Consider the following 19,961-nt stretch of genomic DNA (forward strand, 5'->3'; position numbering starts at 1 on the left):
CTACCGTTGAAACGTTTTCAAGCAGCGAGGAGGAGCAACTAAAATTCGAACAAAAGTCGTGCGGCGAGGACTCGACAAGGACAAGGAAGAAGATCTCGCGGATAAACATTCGCGAGGATTTTTAGCAGAACCGACGTAGTTTAATGTCGAGCGAGAATCAAAAATTTTCAAATGTATCTACGTGAAATATATACTCACCGAGATCTATTTGACATTTGTAAATGGTCCGAAATGAGAAAAATCTGCTCGCGGCTATCGGTTTCGTTCTTTCCGTAAAATCGAGAGAAGTTTGCTAAAGCAGAGGGTTTTCATAGAGGTCAAGTCATAGTAAGAACGGCGATAGTAGTTGTAGTAGTAGGTAGGATAGTGGCCGCTAGCGAGTACGAGCAAACGGGAAGCTCACTGTTTGCCGCAACACGGTGCTCGATTAATTTCTCGGGCAAAGCCTGCAGGTCAGAAGGACATCAGCGCCGATTGTTTTCGGCTTTGTTGAATCCACAGCAGTATAAACCACCGCCGGGCCCTTTCGCGTATCTCCTAATCAAACCAACGCTACGAGACAGTATTCAACGTGGATACTGTCTCTCGCGCGAGTGACGAGAGAGGGGAGGGAGGGAGATAGAAATAGAGTTTGTATGCTCATGGTAATGTTGGACAATAGAGTACAATAATGGATATACATATGTGTGTGTGTGTGTGTGTGTGTGTGTATAAGAATAAATACGAGCAATATAGATAAGCAACTAATAATACAAATGAAAGAAGGAAAAATAAAAAGAAAAAAACTTGATTGAAAAAAATATTCGCCCGTTCTATCAATAGGCTCCAACAAAATAAAACCACGTTATTCTCGAATACGTATTCCATGCCACTCCAATCTCACGAGATATCCTTTTCATTTCTTTTCTTCTTTTTTAACATTTCATATCGAAAAGATCGTAAAAATGGAAGAAGTCGTTTCCATTGGAAGACAAGAAAGGATAAAGGACACTAATGAGAATTCTGTTAATCGGTCGCATACGTATGGACGTGAAAATCATCACGTTTGAAGTATCTTCTTCATCGGTCCTTGTTCCATTTTCCAATTTTATTACCTTCGTTCGTTATACCTTTAATTATGGGAAGAATTTTAACATGTCCTCGTTTTTATACATAATAAAGTTTTGTAATGCAAAAAATAAAAGCAGAGATTATTTTATTCTTTAAAATATATAACGAAACGATGGAAAACAAATGAAATTGTAAATAGACATCGATATGATCCAAAAGTACTTTAATGGAACTGAAAGAAAATAAATCCGACTGAATCCATCCTCAGAATTCTATGACCGATCAGAAATACAAAAAAGAAAAAGGAACACTTTATGATATCCTTGGTAGAAATTTTTTAAAGAATCGTACTCGATAATTAAAGGGGATAATTACGTGGAAGTTAGCAAAAGGTCGATGTTTTGAATGTAGAAATAAAATATTTAAAAGAGCACTAGCATTCATCATCGCCATCAACGATAGGAAACATTTTCCAATATTTTCCGAAGCGATGAGTCCTCATTAAAAAGCCGGTGGGTATAATTATCTACACCGCTCGTGCCAACTCCGATGGTCAATGTAATTAATGGAGAAAGAAAGAGATACAGGCGCAAATGAAAAAGCGAGAAATACGGAAGACAGAAAAGACAAGAGACAAACCGATTTTAAAAAATAACTGATCATTTGCTCGTGTTCGATTCGCGTTCTTTTATCAGTAGAATATTTAATGTGGAAAATCGTACGAAATATTTTGCTCGATTAAATGGACCGAACAAACGTCAAAAGAATTCGCCTCGATAGTTTTTAATTCGTTAATAATTACGCATATTGAAAAAGAAAAGGATAATTTCATCCTTTCTACATTTTTTCCTTTGCGCGAATCGCGGTTAATTAAAACTGAACGTTTAAATGCGTAGCTTAAAAGAAAAATAACGTTCGTTATTGAAAAGAAGCGTATTAGCTGATTTTAGATCTCAAGGAAAGTTTCAGCGTTCCTATCACGCCCGAGTTCACGCTTGGTAAGGTATAGGTACCATCTAACGTAACCCATTAAGAAACGCCTTGGCCTAATTAGTCTTCGATATTCCTTCAAGATTCCAGATCATTAAGCAACGGAACGAAACTTCAACTCGCGCATCTCGACCGATCGTTAGGCGAACATAACGAGTAACGACAGCTTGCGCCATCGAGCTTGGTCAACCGGATGTAAAGCGTCATCGTCCTTGTAATCATGAACAATTCACGTTCCAAAGAGTATCACCGTTCGAATTTAAATATTCATTCGATGATGCCTCGCAAAAGTAAAATTTGTAAAGATTTAATGGAAGAAAATGAAAAAAAAAAGAAAAAGGAAAAAAAGAAGAAGAGACTTTTATATTACAATATATGTAGCAAAGTGTATTATATCTATAGGTATGCAGATCTACCGGACCGTACGATTTATTTATACAAAGCTATTTTCGAGCGAAAGAAAATTCATCTATATATAATAGGGTTTATTTAATAACCTGCTTTAAAATCAATACGAATCACCCCGACGCGAACTGGAAAATTTATGGCTAAAGTAATATTCCCACTCCGCAGTGTGAACGAAATGCAAAATGAAACGATTTATTCGATCAAATTATCGTTTACTCTGAATATTTTTCAATGACAATTCTCGAGGCAATAAATGTTATCGTAATACGCGAAAATAGATGCGAAGATCCGAAGATAATTCCAATATCGACATGGTAGAAACGCATCGGGCATTGTATTAAGAATGACGATTGCGGACGTAAAAAAGTTTCGTCCTTTTGAAACGTCGAGATATCGTTATAAAAAGTCAGAAGAACTTTTAACGTATTGCCGAGGAACGATGGGTGGTTAAAGGCTAAAAAAGCGCTGGGTGCCAGCGGGAAGCAAAAATATAACGAACGTAAAGAGAAGGTTCATTGATTCATATTTGGAAGATAGACGGATGAAAGGTTAATGACATAAATTAGGTTAAAAGGAGAAGGGTATCGTCTTTTGAAAGCTTTCTGGGTTTTGATTCGTCCGACGTCGCCACCCTCGGCAAGATGATTTCCCACGAGAGAAATTAAATATTAAGTAATGAATTAATAGGAAGGACGAGCCGCGTTCTAAGTTGCGTTAACCTCTGTAACGCTCAGTTGGGCTAACCTCTGCACCCCTGTAACGAGGATAAAGCAAAGGTTCGAGACGATATCGAAAATGGCACTTACTTTGTAGTTACGACACAAGAAAAAAAAACGAACGAGAAGAGATGTGCGGTTAAAGAATCTCGATAGGAAGAAGAAGAGCTTCGAGTATCGAGAAGCGAAGATAGGCAAAGAGAGAGAGAGAGAGAGAGAGAGAGAGAGAGAGAGAGAGAGAGAGAGAGAGAGAGAGAGAAGAGGATGAAACGAAAAGGAGAAGAATCAAGGGGACTCAAGCACGAACGAGGCTATTCGTTCACGTTACGAAGAGGTTTCGATGCTTCCGGTCCACAGACTTAGTGGCCACTTCCGGCCACTAGGTAGAACGCTAGGTGGAGTGTAGAAAAAGGTGAAGAGAGTGATGGTTCGAACCATAAGTGTACGATAGTGTGTGCCCGAAGCCTCCAGCTGACTATCTCGGATTACACGAGCTGTCCTCCTTTCTCCTCGACTCTATCCTCGTTCAAAGGAAACGTTGACCGTCGAATAATATTGGCCCTTAACGCTGTCCTTTATTAAATTATGCACAGAGCTCCGATTTCAACGAGCGCAAGGCACGCGAGACGTCATCGCGTTCCTCAAGTTTTATCGCCTTACTCGAAACCATTTCTCTCATTGTTTCGCGTTCCTTGGGGAAGAAAAGTTCGTCTTGGCGTAAGGGGAGCATGGAAAAGTTAGGGGGATAACGAAAGAGAGAGAGAGAGAGAGAGAGAGAGAGAGAGAGAAGAGAAAAAAATAAAAAAAAATTCGACTTGTTTATTAATTAGAAAGGTCTTATTTACCTCGAAAAAAGCTCTCGAAATAACAACCCTCCGGACTACGTGCTAAGCCTAAGCTATAGCATCGAGCGCTTTAGAAAAACTACCGCGTAAACGGTCCCAAGCTTGGAATTCGTTAATGGCTTGGCGATTCGAATAACGGGCAGACCGAGCCGTTTAATCTTTTATCATTACGACGGTCGGTTGCCTCTGTTTGCGTATCTCGATGAAACGGCCCGAGTGTGGTAAAAAACAAGAAAAGGTAGAAAAAACTGTCTGTGTGTGTTCTCCGTTTAGATTTCAAATAAACGACAGGGATTTTACATCAGCTTATTACCTTTTATTCCCTTCTACGAAGATCTATACCGTATAATCTTAATACTTCATAATGTTAATATTCCTAACAGAGGCCATCAAGGAATCGTCTTAATTAACGAACGAGTTCAACATTCTCAGAGGGGAAGTACCGCTCGAGTATTCCTTTGGGCTCTGCGGACTTTGCGGAAGACAAAATACGCGAAAAGATTTTCGTTATCTTATGGATCTTTCATATCGTACTATCTATGTACAAGCAACGATTTCGCGAGCCCGATAAAGGTGAACTTATTATTTCTTCGATCGTTCGGGAACGATCGGGAACAACGTATCGTAGAAAAAGTTACAAGTTAAACGAATCATATATCTTATTTCTTTATACTTTTTTTTTTTTAACAAACTCGGAATATCTACTTGCGATAAAAGAAGAAAAAAGAGAAAGAAAGGGAAAAGAAAAGAGAGAAGAAAAAAAAAATGAAACGATATTCGATAAAAAGGAACTTTTGATAAATCGAACGTACGATATTGGTCGTACGATGTGACATAAAGTTAAGGGCTTTGTTCGATCAATGAGAAGGTAGAGGAAGGGAAACTGTCCGTTCGCCATCTTTTGTACAAGATAAATATTATGAGAGTACCGTCGGACGCATAGTTCGAAACGTCCGTAAAACGTCGGGAATATTGAGATTGGGGTGTCATCGCGAATAACAACGTCGCTCTGCAATGGAATTCTAGCACGGGTCCATTGGGAATTCTCATTGATTCTCGTTGAACCGTTACCTGGCTTCTCTGGGAGTCGGAATACGACCGTAAAGGTGCAGCTGGTATGGAAGCTTGAGGTATAAGAAAAGTAAGGTAAAGTGAGGGGTTGAGAGAAGGAAAGAAACGTTTTCTCTTCAACGCGGGCGATCTTACTCCCTTCGGCCCTTCGTCTCTTTCGTTTCGTTCTACTTGGTCGTCGTCTACGCTCTCCGTACTACGGAGCTTTGTAATTTTAATTATTTCATTAGAGAAAATCCTTCAAATATACAAAAGAAAAGTACGGAGAAACTGTATAGAAGACGAAGAGGAGGGGAGAGAGGAAGAGCCGCTTTCTTTCGCACCCGAGAAAATTTGCTTGCCATCGTCGCTTCTATTTTTCCTTCGTTCCTTTCTCTCTCCCCTTCCATTCTCCGTCTTTTCTCCGTTCTTTCTTTGCGAAGGTCAATCCAAAGGATACGTTGTCCTATCTCGTCTTTTACGGTTGAGTTCCATGACGTAGCGTGGCTCGTCGATGAGGAACCAAACGATTTTAATCTCGTGATCTCCGATCTTTCTTTTGACAAATCTAGCAAACTGGAATCTGAACGTTAAACGTTTTTATCTAATTTCTTTTATCTTTCCGTATTTTTTCTTTTCCCCCGTTCATTTTTGCATGATCTTTTACTTCTCCTATCCTAGAATGGAAACTTTCGAGCTGATTATCGGAAGGTCGATAGATCGTGGCAGATGCGCGGCTGTCGCGACATTAGTTCGTAATAAAGCACGACGTAGATAATCGAATACACGACACGTAACAAGGGCCGAGCACTACCGCGTACACGATGCCGCGCTCGCTCGTTCTCTTGCTCGCTCGCTCGCTCGCTTGCTTGCTTGCTTGCTTCCTTGCTTGCTTGCTCGTTCGCTCGCGCGCACCCGCCCTGCACCGGTAATTTAGGTAGCATTGCTTTGGTCAATAGCCAATTCCTATTTGGCTCTGATCCAAAGAGCCAAACAAACCGACCGCGCCGCTACGAAACGCCGAAGAGTAAAGCTCAGAAACTCTTCGGCCTCTTTCGTTCTTTCTCTCTCTCTCTCTCTCGAACGAACGAACGAACGAACGAACCCTATTCTTCCTGAATCTCTTTCTTTTTTTTTAAGTGCACCTATAGCCAGTCGTTACCGCGTCACCGCCTACCACCGATGCTTTTCTTTCGCGAGTCTCGACAAACTCTCCCCTTTTCTCCCCCGACGACGATCGTTTTGCATCGTCGATTGCCGGCATTATCTCTATTGTTCCGCGAGAATTTGAATTATACGGAAAAGAGAAAAAGAAAAGAAGAGGAAAGAAGAGGAAAAAAGAAAGGAAGCGAACGGAGAATCGAAGACAAGAAAGTATCGTCGAAAATTTAAACTTACGTTCCTGCGGCTTTCAGCTATTTCGGTTCAGCGTCATTCTGAACCGACCTAATCTCTTCTTTACCCTCCCTCGTCTCTCCATTTTCCCCGTTCCCGTCCAATACCAACGTTGCGGAGCTTCGCAGGAAATTGCATTCCTCGTTCGCGAGCTTTCTTTAATCCGCGAGACCACCGTGCCATCTTCGAAGAGCTTCGTAAAATTCGTAATCGGTGTGAGCATTGTCGTCTTAAGAACCGTCTCTTAAATCTACTACTCTCCGTCCTTCGTTCCATTCCATTCCATTCCTCTTCTTTCCTCTCCTCTCCTCTCCTCTCCTCTCCTCTCCTCTCCTTTTCTTTCGAACGCATCCCTCTCTACTTCTTTATCCAAACACCTTCTCTCCGTCCTCTACTACATTCTTTAGCATTGTCCGTTCTTTAACTCGGTGGCTCGATCGCAATGACGCGACTTCTTATTGGCCTACTTTCGACGTTAGAAGCCGGAATATATTTGCAAGATTTACGTCGAGCGAAGCTTCGGATTCTCGTTCCTGATATCTCGTTTCTTTTTGAAGGAAGTAGGAAGGTAGGTCGCGAAAAAGAGTTCGAAAGGCCGGGAACAAGAAGCAGGAGGCCAGTCACTCGTTGGGCGGTGGTGACTCGCATTTAATTACGTCTATGGATCCGTCCGTGGATCGAGGAAAGTAGGAAGAGTGGGTAAGAGGGTGAGTGGGAGGGAGGAGGAGGAAGGAAGGACCAGGGGTCGAGTATACCCTGGAGAGTCCAGCCTGACTCCATAATGCACGACATTGTGCCCGACAATGACTCAGCGACCGGCTGTCCGCCCGTACCTCATTAAGCAGCACACGCTATCGTTCGTAATGTCATAAATACTAAATGTACGCATGCACGTACGCGTACACTATGAAAAATAAGAACGATCCGAGTCTCTACGGAAGGGTGGGTGCCGTGTCAAACCGAAACACGTGCCCCAAGGATTTTGACTCACCCTCGGCAGAAGGCCACGTCCTATCGGCGGCTCGTCGTACCGGGACCGGATCGATAAATATAATTAGTCAAAAGTGCTCTGTACAACCTTGCCACCCTCTTCCACCTTTCTTATCGACCTAATAATATCGATGTAATAATAAAATAAAATTATCGCTGCAATACGCCCACTTTTATTTCTCCCTTTTATGCCATTTCTCCTGTAGGCTTGATCAAACGTGCCGCTATTCTCTTTTATTTTTTTTTTCTTTTTTGTTTCGTTCCTTTCTTTCTTTTTTCCTTTTACTAAATCGTACCATCGTAATTCTTAGTTCTTAACCAAACTCGAAACTTACGGGGGCAAGTATGTACGATCGCAGGATCGACCTTCGAGAAAGAGCACGCGATTTCTCTCGAGCGTGTTCGCTAAACGCGAGTCGACGACGTGAACGATCTTCGCCACACCGCTAACACGTAGTTACGGCAATCCGTGTTACGCACGATTTTCTTGTCTCTAATTATTCGAGCCTCGATCTTAATTCGCCAGATCGAACGTACGAGACTAATGCGATATGATTGATCACCTTTAACATTTCTCCCTCTTTCTTTCTTTATCCTAATTTTTTTTTTTTTTGTTTTTTTTTTTAATTACAGTACCAGATAAAAAGCTAAATCGTGAGGAAACAAAGAAAGTTTGTTTAAAATCATACGTCTTGTTCGTTTTTAGAGGTGTCACCGAGAGAACGTTGACTCATTGTTTTATCAACAACTTTTCCCTTTCCTCGACGTGTCGGCACGGTACTTGAAATCACTCGACGTAGAAGAAACTTCGGTCATGGCCTCCCTTCGCCTCCTTTCGTATAAAATCTCCAGCGTATTTACTACGAGGGTGCCGAGTTAATTTGCCGTGTTAAATCGATATATTATGTGCAGGCACGCCAACGCGAGCACGTTTCTACTGGTAGACCGACAGACCTCCGAGTTAACTCTCGAAGCTATAAGAAAGAACCTTCCTCAAGGACCTTAGATATACCCAAGATACGTATCGAACGATCTAAAAAAGGATGCTTTTTATAAAAGATAAATCTTATTCATTCGTGTTATTCTTTTTACGATACGTCAACCGTTATCAATTTCTCAATGACTATTTTAACGAATTATGAAATGAAATCACTCTGGCTTGCTCGGATCGATTGATAAAATTCTCTTTAAATACTTTTATCCAAATCGACAGATCGATCGATACTGTCTTTTATTTCTTCTTTCTTTTCCTTTTTTAACGAGACAACGACTTTTACGTCGAACGTTCGACAAGTTGACTCAGAAAAGGGAAAAAAAACCCCGAGGTGATACAGAATTTTATTCGTAAATCACCTCTATCGTGGTTTGAGACGTGCTACGAAGCAATCTCGCGCAACGACAGGATCGCACGAGTCGTTAACGAATTTCGTTAACGACATTCGTGCGCTCGAGTGAAACGAGGTTGGCTGCTTTAATCGAACGATCTTTCAACCAATGGAAGAAAGGAATCCTCTCTCGTTTTTTCTTTTTCGATCTTCGCTCCAACCTTCTTTCTCCACTTCTTAGACCAAATTAAAAAACCAACGAGCGTGTCAATAAAAATCTTTTCCATCTAGATTACTGATTATACTTACTGTAGTATCGGAAATCTCATCGGTCTACAATTAAATTTATTCTATTTCTCAAAGATCACATCGATTTCACTCTTTATTTGACAGGACATCGATTCGTCGAACGACAAATAAAAGTACACTTCTGTCTAAAGCCTTTTTAAATCGGAAACATCGATTAACGTTATAATGAGTAACGTCAACTCGTCTAGAAAAAAAAAAAACCTTATCGACGATCAAAACGTATCTATTTATAATTTAATAAGACATTTTTTTTATATCCGATCGAATTGATATGAGAACGCGTAACTAGGATGATTAATAGTACCGATTAGAAAAATCTGACAGATGAAAGACATTACGGAATGGAACGATGAAGTCGAAACGATAGAAGTCTAATAGAATCACAGCTATTATATGTATCTGTCTTATCGTAAAACCGCACGGTGACGATAGCGATATCATTAATAGGGCTCAACCTCGTCTACGCATAGTTAAGTGCGTAGTATGCGAGACGAAAGCTCTTGTCCCTGTAACAGACGCTAACTCGCAACGGCCAGATACGTACTTAGTGACCGTGAAGCCTGCGACTCCCTGTGGAGACGTTAATGCGATGAACAACGTGCGACCTGTCGTTCCAAGATGTCTTCCTTACTTCTCTTCTAAATTATCATCGTCACTCGCTTATTATCTCTTGCCAAGCCATCTCTATCGAAATTCGTGTTCGAACTTTTCAATAAAATTTGCAAAGACAAAGGAAAATCAAAGAACGACGAGAACAGTTTTTCGTAAATCCCCCCAAAACAGCTGCCGCGTCGAGTTTACATGTACCAGCTTTCCCACTGATTGTGACTCATACGGATGTACGTATTACGCTATGTACACGCACGGCAACATGCACCAACCGAGGGCAGACGTTTGCAGACGGCTCGTTAAATTCGACAAACGGAAGTGCCGACGAGCGATGCGTCATGCTACGTATTTCTACGTACTTTTGACGAAAAAAAGACAGACAGACCGAATATAAAGAGGAAAAAGAAATACCTATGCTATCTTTTTGCGCTCTGCGTTTTTTAAAGCTTTCTTTCTCTGAAAGTATACCAGGCGAGTTTCATACAACAGTTGCTAATCCGGCATACAATTTATTTTCAATCCCATAGTCTCGCAAAACTTTCGACGGGGACCGACGGTAAACGAATTCTCGGCTAGCTCGGATCCTCGATATTTCGTCGCTCGGTATTTGCGATTCCTCGATGAATCGCGGAAACACATACAAAGCGAGCCATTCTTCGCGCCAGGTACAAAGAGACGCACGTACGTATGCACCTAGCCAGAATGAACGGGTGATTTATGGACGTTCTCTTGCGTTCCACCGAGAATGAAGAAGAGAAAAAGTAGAATGCCGTCTCTCCCTTTTCCCAGACACCCTTGGCTAGCAGCAAGCGCGTCGTTACATGTACGGGCTAGGCCACCGTTAGGATTTTCTGCAAACAGAGGATTAGCATCGCTTACGACGACGTAAGCATCGCGATTTCTATGCGACCCCGTATTTGTCGGCTCCCTTATTTATTCTTTATTCTACCAAATTCCCATCCCTTACGCGCTCGGTCGGGCTCGTAAAAGCCTCGATGCAAGGTGTTGATGTTTCTCTCTTTCCCGGCTATTACTCTATATCCCTGCCTTTCTCTCTCTCTCTCTCTCTCTCTCTCTCTCTCTCTCTCTCTCTCTCTCTCTCTCTCTCTCTCTCTCTCTCTCTCTCTCTCTCTGATTTCTCTGGACACTAATTCACCCTCGATTCGAGAAACGCATTCGGCGTGCGACAACGTACAAATATACTGAGAAACGATCATTACCTAGTTGCGTAAATATTACATCATGAAATACTTTATTTGAATTAGCGGCTCCATTTACACGTGGGGCCTATTCGTCCGGTTTCTCTTCGTAGCTTCGAAGGCTCAACGATAATTGTCTAAGCGATCGTAACGCTTGAATAAATCATTCTGCGTAGTGTTGCATCATAGATTACTATCGCATCGTACCTTATTATTTTTATGTCGGAATGTGTAAAGAATAGAGTAACAGAGGGTATGAAAAAGCCGAAGGGAATATATAACGATGAAATAGAAACGCATTAGGAGTACTTCGCCGCAGGATCCGCTTACGTTCGATATAAGCAATTTATCGAGATGATTGATAAAAATATTGTAGCTTTTGTCGCAGCAATTAGCTAACGGAGAAACATTTCTATTAGATAGAAATAAAGGGGAAGATCTAACATTGATACGTAAAAAACCGAAGTACAGTGATCTTAAAGGATATAGAAATAAAAGTAGAGAATGATGTTTCTCGTGCGTTAATTAAACGACAGTAAAACTACTTTTAACCCGCTTTTCGTTTGCTCTTTTGTCAACTGACTTTTTGTGTCGACAAAATCCGCGATGTACAAGCACCGTCGTCGTCGTCGTCGTCATCGTCGTCGTCGTCGTCGAGAACCTGATTCTTTGTGCGCACGCCTCGAAAGAAACGAGTCTTTTCTCTGGTATTTCCTTCGTCGAGCCGTAACGCTCACGTTCGTTTTGTCCGTCGTTAAGTTTTTTTCATGTCTCGCGAGACCTCTCTCTCCTCTTATTTCCAAAGAACGCAATTCTTCTCGAACGACATTTTTTTCTCTCGATCATACGTTTACGTTCGCACGCAACAAGCTTTCTATACGTTTCCTCCTTCCGACATATAACACTAATTCGTTGATTAACTGTCGCGCCATTAATCGTTGACTACGCTTCGCAGCTGAGTACTTTTACTTTACCGGAACTTCACCTCCACCCCATCCCACCCCTCGAAGGGCGAAACGAACGTCTCTCCTCGATGTTATACGCCCGTAGAGTTTCGAAGCTAATTTCCGTTTCCCCGATTATACAGTTCAAGCTACGATTGCTTTTACAAGCTCGGCATGAATAAAGAAGAGAGGGTGAACGTCTATCCGGAATTTTGCTAATTCATACGACGAAAATTCTAATTAACGTTATGTCATCGACGTAACATTACGACGGATCGAGTTCGCGAAACTTTTCTTCTACTTCATCGACGATACTCGAACCTCTTGCTCCGTACCTTTCTTATCGTCTCACGATGAATTAAAAACTCCATTTATTTCTCCAACGTCTATTCTCGAGATGAGATCGGAAGAGTCGACGGCGACTTTTTCGATTTCTTTCGAGTATCGATCGCGTGGTAAATAGGCGCGTAAGTATGTAACTAGGTACGTACTCTTTGAACCCTGTGCGTTTTCCTTGATAAATAACATTTACTCGGCTCTCATTCCACCCTTACTCTTCTCTTAAACTAACAAACTGAAAAACGCCGGGTGCAATCTCTCTTTAGAGTGGGCACAGCTATTTCTCTCGCGCGAAAGGACCGCAAACGGTAATTCTCTAGCACGTAAAGTATCTCCTGGCAAGACGAAGTGGTTCGAGCTTCCGTGGACCCACCCCGATCGCCGATAAAAATAGGTTGTTCTTCTTGTTCCACTCGTTCGAATACGTGCAAAGCCAGAATGTAACTTCGTACGCTGGTCGCCGTTCTCCGTTGCCATCCTCCGGTCCTACTACTGCCACGGTAAAATGGTTATCCGCTTTTCTTGCGGTAAGAACCGATTGCTTTTGGTAAAACATGACATATATGCTCCCAGAGAATAGATATTCGCGCCGTGAAAGAAATTCGATCGATGTTACTTCGTTTCCCGTAAATTCGCACAGCGAATGTTTTCATTTACCTTGAAAAAGAAAAAAAGAAAAGAAAATAGAAAAAAGAGAAAACTAATACTAACCGGTCACCTCGAGTGATAACTTTCCAACTTTATTTTCTTAAAATCGAACGCGACGCTACGCGACGGACGTTTAAATAAGCGAACTATTATTCATGTTGTAAAAGAGTATAAATATTGATTTATTGCTAGCTACATTTGTTGCTGCAAGAAAGATTAAAGAGGACCAAATATTTCCGCTCTTCGTTTGCGAAGGAAACGTCGAAGGAAATAACTATTCCGAACTGGAGAAATACGAGGAGAAATTTTCTTCGATATTAATTCGTTCGATGTTTGTTCAACGACGAGAAAAAGTCTACAAATTTCTCTTAAGTTGATCATTCTTTTGACTACATTATTGATTCAACGAATAGAAATATCAAATGAAACAACGAGTACTATCGTAATAGTCGATCCCACAACAATAACTATTTAATATTGTTTCATACGAGCTCCTTGTGTCCGTTGCTTGTAAGAAAATAAAGGAAATAACTCGGTGAGCTCGTATACCGTTTCCTCTCTCTCTCTCTCTCTCTCTCTCTCTCTCTCTCTCTCTCTCTCCCTGTCTCTTTCTATCCCTGGAGAATAGCATTGAAGTACTTTGGCGAAGCAGCACGTAGAACGTTGCAGCGAGACTCGCCCCTATGGAGGAATCTTGCCGAAAACCAGTTGGGGAAAGGGCCATTTCAAAAGAGAGAATGGAGCCACGCGACGGTGGTCTATCCGCATGTATTCGCCGCAAACACGATGAATTCTTGTTAGGAAAGAACGAAAAAGGAAGAGAGAGAGAGAGAGAGAGAGAGAGAGAAAGAGAGAGAGAGAGAGAAAGAGAGACGTAAATACATATCTATTTATTCGCGTATCTAAAAAGAAATAAGAGAGACATCCGTAGCTGATTTAACTTCGGATAGGGCCAGGATAATGGCCATTTTATGTCGTGAGCATCGATAAGAGCCAAAAAGGGACGGCACATAAGACACACTATGCGGTCGTTTCCCTCGCCAATCCTCTGACCCTGCGTTTACGTATTACGTAGTGAAAAACTTTTAGAATGATCCCCGTGTTCGTTCTCTCGTTCTGGTATCCTTAACGTCTCGCGTCTTTTCCCGCGGGAAGAACACGTCGTTCATCACGAAAGAGAACGCAACAATCCCTTGGGTAACATCGAATCTCGCATAAGTTGCTTTCGCGAATCGTAACGTCTCGTCGCTCCTTCCATCCCTATTTATTCTTGGTGAAAAATTAACGCGACTGACTCTACAACGCTTCGAACTTTATTCCCTCGATTTGATTCAACGTTACCGTCGTCGAATCGATCGTCCCACCGATTACGATATCATTTATAATACAAGATCAAAGTTCCTTTCGTTGCACATTGAACGGCACATCTGCGCCACGATTTGTGAGCAACCGAGAACATCAACGATCGTAGCAAAGGATAGGAGAGCTGAACATGGGAAACATAGTCATTAATTATCGTGAGCGTATAAATTGAAATAGTTTCCGGGCGTGAACGCGAAAGCAGCGAAATTCTGTCGATCCTTCCGCTGCTATTCCAGGCTCCCGAGTTATTTTAATCGACGAAGAGTCGTCGCCAGGAAGCGATCCTGATTCGATCGTTTTCCGGATCGAGTGCGACGGAATATTCGACGCTTTTGCGGCCTAGCTTGACACACTCTTTCTCTCTCTCTCTCTCTCTCTCTCTCTCTCCCCATGTATTTACATATTCTATGTATCTTTTGTCGCATGATTTTGATCTGAGCTATATTAAATTTTCTATGTATTTATCCGCTTCTCTTTCTATTTCAAAATTCTGTTCAAAATACGATTATAAATCATTTAATGATTTCACCGGGATAGAACATTAGTAGAACAAATATGAACATTCTGACGAAATTATATCTAACCAGATGTATGCTTTTCGAGCATCAACGTTCGGGTAAAATAGTAACGTAACGGTAATTAAATTCAATAATAACAAATGCATATTGTGTTTATTAATATAGCGTTACGATCGATGAAAGTTTTTATCGAATAACAGGAGAAAATAGACAACGCGTATTACTGTAAATTTTCACTCGATAACGCATGAAATTAGAAAATCGATACGAGCTAATTGGAAACCGCGTTTCATATACTTTTACATTTTAAATGTGGTAAAACTAAACGGAGAACTATGAGAACAGATAATGGCATATATATATATATATATATATATATATATATATATATATATATATAGTAACATAATTGCTACGAGAAGAAGCAGAGAAGTAGTGAAAGGTTGTGATTAAATTTCTGCTCGAATTAGAGAGCGAGCTTAAGCTCAACGGTATATAAAGTGATGCAAAGCCGTAACGTAGCTACATATGTACGTATAAGGTGACACGGATAAGTCGCGACTCGAATTACCAGGGCACTAAGGGTTTCAGCTGTATATTGATATGTAGCAGGCTTAACTCGTTCTACACAGAGATATACTTCTTTTTATATTCAACTCGTTGGAGAAAGGGACGGACGTAGATCCGCATGGCACTCGCGTGACGCGATGCGACGCGTTTCTCTGGATTTCGCGCTCCGACGATTCGCAAAGACCTACCTCCATCCACTCTAGAAACATACAACTTATGCGCCTATGAATCTTGTATTTTTGTGCCCGAGATAAAAGCATCCTCGTCGATTCGAAAAAGATTCAAGAGAGAGAAATTTCGTGGATATCATGGTTAAAGGTTAAAGCCAAAAAAAGCGGAGAAAGATAAAAAAAAAAAAATCGATAGAGCAAGATAAAAAAAAAAGAAGGATAATTATCTCGTACGCCTAATCGTTGTTCAAAGCACTCGAAATCTGATCGGTAATTTCGTATTAATGAAGAACATCCGTCGACGAGCCTATAACCGCTAATATCTATGACTCAATGTACCTATAGCTATCCCTTTAATCCCTCGGCGACGCCGAGCATTTAACTTTCGTAGAAGTAGGTAAATTAGCATATTAATCGACTTCGGAAGCAGTCGCGTGCGCAGGGGTAAAATAAAGTGGTAGCTGGCGCTGCTTACAATTTCATCCGCTTACGGTGCCCGAATAGCACAAACGCGACGGAGAAGTACTTCGGAAACTGATTGCGGCAATAATATTCAAAATGGAACACTCGCAAGCGTAGATAGGACGCTCGTGGAAAAGATACTTTTCTCTTAAAGATGGTATTAAATAAACTACTGGCCGCAAAATTCGGTTTTGCCGACTATTGAATTATTATAAAATGGAACGAGATGAAATTCGAACAATGGGAAGGAAGGAAGGATGAAAGGAAGGAAGGAAGGAAGGAAGGAAGGAAGGAAGGAAGGAAGGTAAGAAGAAAGGAACGCGTAGTTTGAGAGTAAGGAACTCTCAGATAGGAAGAAAAGGAAAGAAGGTGAAAAGGAAGGAGGGTGGAAGATACGATGTGGATGTTAGGGAAAGAAAGGCACAAGCGAGAGTGAGAGAAAGAGAAAGGGAGCAGGGAGTATTTGACCTCCGTAGAAGCGTGGGTGTGGCTGCAATTTGTGTTCGACCGGGGATTTGCGTTTATTACATCGTCCCAGTCGGTAGGGTGCGCACACAACGGCTTGTTATTACGAGAAGCCGAAGCATGCCTGTTTATTCGACGAATGGAGAAAAAACGAGAGAGAGAGAGAAAGAGAGAGAGAGAGAGAGAAGGAGAGAGAGAGAGAGAGAGAGAGAGAGAAAGAGCCAGATGACTACCCGCTGAAAAATTCATTAATGTGCAAATTGAAAGGCGACGAGAAGGTCTCTATCGAGAAATTTTCGTTTCGATTGGTCTCTGGCCTGAGTAACGATATCATTAATAATCACGCGAGACACCGAACAGGTTAGGGATGGTCCCGAGTTTCGAACTCAATTAAATTACCTTACGTCTCTCGGAGACCTATCCGAAATCATGACATCGATAATAGTGCCTCTAGACGTTACAAATCAAGTTTCCTCCCTAACTTATCTATTATTTAAAGATTGAAATTTTTTTTTCTCGGCTGTCTAAACAAGAAACAATAAGACTTTATTTCTATGGTCGATCGTATTTCTATTCCTATTCGATTTTACCATTCGTAATGCATGTTCCACGGATAGAGGTATTGTTCCTTTGAAGAAAGAAAAATTCTAAAATAAAATGACAAGAAGTGGAAAGGGGTATAAGAAATATGCGGCTCGCGTACTATACATTTCTCTTGCCGAACGTCAACGCCACGTCAGACACTTGATCTCACCTATGAGATTGCGTTAAAATCCCTGGGAAAAGTTATTACATTCGAAAAGTTATGTCACGAGTTTGGGATAGGAAAGAAGAAGGTTAGTTTCCTTTCTCGAAACTTACTCCCCGTGCATCTATGCGAAACCGTATTTCGAAAGTATAGTTAACCGGGTAAAGTCGTACGAATGGATTTAACAGGAGGGAAAATGTCGTATCACTTTGTACGCGTGGTTAAAGACTAGAAGAGAACTTTCGAAATGTTTTACATTAACCCAAGGCGATTCCTTTGTACTTTGCATGAGAACATTACGAAGAAGAATTCGCTGGAAGGTGAAAGAATGTACATAGATCGTTGTCCTCGAGAAAGAAATTATTGCTCTACGTGATCGCAAAGAGACGACCTTTCGTGTCAGATTCGTCAGACTTGAAACGAAAAAGAAGAAAAAAAAAAAAGAAGAAAAAAGAACTATCTGTCGGAGTCATCCAGAAGCAACGCTAATGTCGTCGGCTTGTACGGAGTTATGGAGGTTCGACTCCTACGTTACAACCGCTTGCCATTAAAGGAGCGATTTAACCCCCGTTGATCTCATAACTCGACCAGGCCAGAGTACGACATAATATACGCGCCACTTTCTTTTCTCGGTCATTAAAGTATCGTCGGCGGCGATGTCGATGGTGTACATAAGTACATACTTCTGTATATGGACGAGCTGGGTTTACGCGTATGCACGCGGATGCCAGCGAGATGAGAGATACTGGAGAATAGAATGGTAAAGAGAAGAGAGAACGGGAGGAAGGAAGGAGGAGAGAGTAGGGAACAGGGGAAGATGTGTTAGCTCGTTGGCTCGGTTGTGAGAGACTGAGAGAGACAGAGAGCTCACAGCTCTGCTATTAATACGTGCTTCGGTCAAGCGATAATTAGATGGACGTTACCCTTACGGGAATTGGAGTAATTCGATTTAATTGGTGAGAAGGGGCACCCCCTATACCGTCTCGCTCCTCTTCTCTTCGATTCTCCTCCGTGCTCTCGCGGTCGGTGGCCGCCGAGCTATAATTTCTCGTCTCGCTCTTGCTTCAAGTACACATGGCTCCTATTGTCGTTCGTTGCTTCTTCCTCGGTCGTTCCTACTTGTGTTTCTAGGAAAAAGAATGAAAAGAGGAGGAAAAAAAGAGAAGAAGAAAAGAGGAAAGAAGAAGAAGAGAGAGAGGGAGAGAGAGAGAGAGAGAGAGAGAGAGAGAGAGAGAGAAAATGAAAACAATTCAAGAAGAAGCCGATGGAACGTACGATACACTTCAACGTTTATATCAGACGTTTCTTATCTCGATAATATTAAAGATAGGATGTTGTCCTTTTATCGTACCACTTATTCCTTGAAAAACAATTTTCTAATTTATCGACGATGAGATCGCGCTTTATGATGGCAAGACATTTATGAGCTCGGGGCGCCTTAATTAATTCTATTAAATGCTTCTTTGCAGGATCCAATACCGATGGCGTCGTTCACTGTCGTTCGTAAGCATCAACGAGCCACTTTCAGGAGGTAGATATATATATATATATATATATATATATATATATATATATGTATATAGAAGAAAAAAAAAAGAAAAGAAACAAAAAGGAAATCTCCGCTTTTATTAGATAATTATTAAATGAAGACAAAGGTATTTAAAAGATACTCGTCGATCGATTATACCTTTACAAATATTAATAAAAATAAAAGATAGCAACGAATCGAGGATGCAACACGATTCCATTGGAACTATACGCTCATAAGAAGATAAGAAGATAGCGCCAACTGCGATATTTCTTTCCTCGCAGACGGTTTCCCTTGCAGGACATAAAGTTTCGAAGATTCTCGCGTCACCTGAAGCTAACGCGATCTGATTTATCGTCACGGCTGGCCGCTTATTAGATTTGTATCGAAGAGCCACGAAAGAGGGGCGTAATGCGAGATAAATTGCAGAACGATATAAATTTCTAAGAACTAAGTGGTAGAGATGGAACTTTCAAGAATCTTCGTCGTTGTCCAAATATTGGATTTCACTCGTGGTAAGAAGTACCCTATCTTTCCTTCTCCTTTTTTCCCTTTTACCTTCCTTTTTCTTCTTTCTTTTCTCTTTCTATCTTTCCTCTTTCCCTTCTTCTTCCATTATTTCCTCTCTACCTTATGTCGTACTATCTTCACCGTACCTTTCATTAGCTTGTACACAAGTATAATACCTAACACATTTCCGATCACGAAAAGTAGAGAACACATTAATCAAAAAGAAAGGCTACTGACCTAAAATAAGGCAAGAGAAGTATTTAAATTGAAATCGAAGCTTCCATCTTCTATCGTTCTACCGCTTCGATTTCCACCTTCGCCACTGCCGACGCCATCGCCTCTCTGGCTCCTCTCTCACCCCTCGTCATGCCGTTCGATCCTCTAAAAGCGAGCAACGTCTAAGTAGAAGCAACGCCTCGCACTTTAGAAATTGGCTCCTAAATCGCGCCAGGGGGTGATTCCGATCGTACTAGTTCGTAAATTATCGGCACCGTAGAATCGAGATGCTCTTCTTCCACGGTTCTCGCTATCGTCTTTTATCCGTCTCTTTGCTCGCGATCGTTGCCTTATTTTACATGACTAGACCTACCCATGCTTCGTTATTTCACTCGAGTACGTCGACCGTTCACTTTATATACCTTCTACCAACTTACGCTTAAGCCAAATAAATAAAAAAAACTTTTCCGACGCGATAGAACCTTTAGACGCTAGCATCTTCTTAAAGATTAGAAAAGGAAAGCAATACGGGAAAAGATGCGTAGCTAGTAATTAAAAAAAAAAAAAAAAAAAAAAAAAAGAAATAAAAGAAAAG

This window comes from Vespula pensylvanica, chromosome 1 (assembly GCF_014466175.1).
Source record: "Vespula pensylvanica isolate Volc-1 chromosome 1, ASM1446617v1, whole genome shotgun sequence".
In the NCBI taxonomy this organism is placed as follows: domain Eukaryota; kingdom Metazoa; phylum Arthropoda; class Insecta; order Hymenoptera; family Vespidae; genus Vespula; species Vespula pensylvanica.